The sequence below is a fragment of the Symsagittifera roscoffensis genome, chromosome 4, assembly GCF_963678635.1.
Source record: "Symsagittifera roscoffensis chromosome 4, txSymRosc1.1, whole genome shotgun sequence".
Classification (NCBI taxonomy): Eukaryota; Metazoa; Xenacoelomorpha; order Acoela; family Convolutidae; genus Symsagittifera; species Symsagittifera roscoffensis.
Genome location: NC_087065.1, coordinates 61,041,032 through 61,044,730, shown reverse-complemented (window position 1 = coordinate 61,044,730; position 3,699 = coordinate 61,041,032). Strand labels below are relative to the sequence as shown.

Genomic DNA, 3,699 nt, shown 5'->3' with positions numbered 1-3,699 from the left:
GGAACTGTTCTTCGTGTTCAGATTTTGCAGCAACAGAATACTATCCCTCCAAGCAACAAAAATTTTCTACAAAATTACATTGTACCAATGGAGTGATTCTCATCAAATTGAACAGTTTCTATTTTTTTCCCACGTCGTGTTCGTCTTTTTTTTCTGTGCTCCTTTCAGCTTACCTTGCGGATGCAGATTTCCCTGTGGTCACTGAATTTTCACTTTTTGCCACTTGTTTGTCTTCTCTCCGTTTTGCTCTGTTCTCTCTACCTACCTTCGCTATCTTCTTTGTGACTTTTTCTCTGATTGCTTATCTTTTGTTTCACTTAATTTCAGTCATTAAATCTCAGCAAACTAACTCAAAACTTTGTTAAGTCAGGCAACCTTGACTTTTGAAACGTTTTTTGGACGTTGGGCCCATCAATTTTCTTAGTTTGACAGCCAGTTTGACAGCCAGCTTAACAAACAAGCCATAATCATCATTTGAATTGAATAAGGATACTTAAAAGAAATTCAACAACTAATTAAATGGAAAATTCACCGCATGATGAAATTTGATCTTGCGAGATGACATTGCGTGATATCAAATCAATATCCTACTTTGAACTAAAAAGTGGGAACTGGCTTCTCTTTAGAGTGAGCAATAATTTGTCCCAAACTTAACGCAGAGCTTGTTTTTGTTCGATTAAAAAATTTTGTTATTTCTAGAAATGCGTGAGAGCTAAACTATTAACTCCTTATCAAACTTTTAATAGCAGTTCAACTGAGCAATTCATACCACCCAATTACTTTTACTTACAAAGAATTCCTTTCCCGTTCCTAGAAATTGGTGTAATTCAGATTTGAAATAATCTTTTTCAGATTTGAACTTCAGATCTGAATTTCTTCGTGAAAGGTTAAAACAATACTTGGATACTTCGAAGTAATTCAAAATTTTAGTCCCTATTACTAAAACTTTGTTTTTCATGGTTATTTCAGATCCAAACACATCTATTTCAGATCTTAGTTTCTGATGTGTAGTTTTTCCTTGTCTTTTTTGATCTGAAAACATCAATAAATTTGAAGTTTTTTTTTACTATTAAAACTAATTTTGCAAATTTATAGCTTCTGCTGGCTACTAGAAGCTTCTTGGCAAAATATCTCATCGGAATGTACTCATCAGAAAGTATGTTTGCTTTACTCGAGGTAAGCAATAAAAAAGAAATGAGTAGCGCACCAAAAGCGAAAATTTGGCAGACGATCTAAATAATTTTGAAAGAAAAATCAAAAATTGTAAAAAGAAATTATGTTGTCAATTTTTTGGCTCACAGTTTTTTTTTCAAAATTTTTTTAGTTTGTCAACCGTTTGCTGATCTTTATTTAGAGTAAACGAGTAAACGAAAACCTCGAGTAAACGAAAACCCACCCTCTCCTCTCCCCCCAACGTTCACTTCCCTCCCCCGCTTAAATCTCCTCGTTTACATCCCCTGTCAGCTTACATGCCATCACTCCCCCCTTTACACCCTCCCCACAAGCGCAGACACATTTACACCACCCCTCCCCGCTTACAAATCCTCTTTGAAATCCCCCCGTTCATACCCCTTTTTACCACGGGAGGGGGTAAAGGATTAAACGAGCGTAAAAATTCAGTAGCTTTCTATTTACTTTATATTTAGCGTAGGCCTTAGTGTAAAGAAGAACTTCGATGACATTTTGCAAAAGTTTTGCAAAAAAAACAGAGATTATAATGGAAATAATTGCAAGCCGCTTTCACAGAAGTGAACAAATATAATGACAATATTATCGATTCAATGGTCTTTTTCCGCAGCAAAAATGTATTTTGTTGATACCCATTTAGACAGCAATTTTCCATTATTATCAATTTTCATCTGCAAAACTTCGGCAAAGACGACACTTTGCCTTTATGTTTTTTCGACACTTTAAACAGTTAGGTCAGTGAGTAAACCTTTTCATGTGAATGCAACTCGCAAAAGAACAAGAAAAAACTGACCGACTTCACGTCAAATGAAGACCATTAAAAATTTGATCAAAGCATGAAACAAAAACAATTTTTCTTTGGAAATTTTATTCTGAAATTATATTCATCAGACAAAGGGATGTACGTTATGCTTAAGAAAAAGTGTTTTAAAGTTTTTCATTAGGTTGTAAAAAAAAATTGAAAACAAGTTTATAACAAAGACTTATGAAAAAAACCAGGTAAAACGACAAAGCAGTAGCATTTAATTGCTCTTGATATCACTGAAACAAAAGAACTACCACACAATTAAGAGCCATAAAACATTCAAAGAAAGAAGTTTCTAAAGCAAACAAATGAAACAGTAACAAAATATTTTTTCGATTTTTGTTTCTAATTTTCAAGTAAATCGCAGTTATTTAACGCAGTAGAAAGATGGAAAGACGTTAGAAAATTCAACAAAACTTCATTTCTAACTTCATTTTTTTAAAATTTCATCTGCAACTCCCGGGGTTGTTTTTTTCTTTCGTATGAACATCCATCCGGAAAATTGGGATTGCCAAGCAAGTAAAAGCGAATAAAGAGTCCTCTTTGCTGCTGGATCCACATTTTGATAGCATGTTTCAATACGCTAAATATTTAAACAGGTGGCAAATTATCCTAAATGCGTGGCAAATCATTTGCACTCAAAGTTGTTCCAAATTGATCTGAGGCAAGCCAATTGGTCTTACTTTTAACACTGTGATCAGCCTAAAATTTGTAGTTTGTTAATATATCAAAAATCAAAAACGATTTGATACCAATTAATGAGCAGTCGTTCGGAACATTCAAAGCTTTTCCCTGATACGAGCAGTCTTGTGTTAGTTTTCGACACTCTTGAAATCCTTCGATTTAGCGTCTTGTAAACTGATTAAGACAAATTGAAATTCCTCCTCATAATTTTGAATAAGTTAATACGCCGTTTACAGAAAAAAATATGTTTGATTTTTGAGCTCCGGGCAGCTATATCTGTCAGATAGTATAACAAAACTGCCCGTATCAGGGCGAAGCCCTGAATGTTCCGACTGTCTTTTAAGGTTTATGTGGCAGTAATAACATTAAAAATCAAATGTAATAAAACAAAAGGGACAATTTTCTTTCTAAAATTTGAAATTTTTATGAAAACCATCCCCCCACACGCCTTATAAAGTACAAAAAGATAAATTTCGCTCCTTGTAACAAATCAATTATGGCAAATAAGCTTCTTTAAACCAATTTGGATCGATTTCTAAGAGGATTAACTCTCCGCTTACGCGTTAATAGCGCAAAATATATCGAGCGTTAATTGTCCCAAATTGGCCAAAATGGCAATCTTTAAACCCCATAACTTTACGAAAAATGATCACAGGTAAAATATCTTTTCAAAATTGAGCTCAAGGCAATAATACCTTTTGAATGATATTAAAAATTCCGTCAAAAATGTCTAGTTAAAAAGTCGAAATTTATCTGAAGAAAAAAACCCACCCTGAGCACAAATGTTCCGTTACTTTCATATCGAAAGTCTGAACAAAAATAATTTTCGACACGCACTTTTTATTAAAAAGTCAGTAGCTGATGGAATAGGAAACTACAGCAAACAAAAATATTCCGACAATTTTTCGAAAAATTGGATCAATAATTCCGCTGCACTTGAATGACAGCCTCATTTAACATTCGTATTTTCAGGTTTGAATCACAGGAATGGGGTTGTGTCTTGTCCAAGTATCCACTTGAGG

General features: G+C 33.9%; 1 protein-coding gene across 1 annotated transcript in view; it reads right to left on the bottom strand.

Moving 5' to 3' along the window:
* Window positions 1-3,598: 3,598 nt before the first annotated feature.
* The window catches only part of LOC134844159 (solute carrier family 15 member 4-like), a gene marked incomplete in the record, with an annotated part of 29,115 nt that continues 29,014 nt past the window's right edge, over window positions 3,599-3,699 (bottom strand). Inside the window, 1 exon segment of the mRNA XM_063860705.1 lies at window positions 3,599-3,633.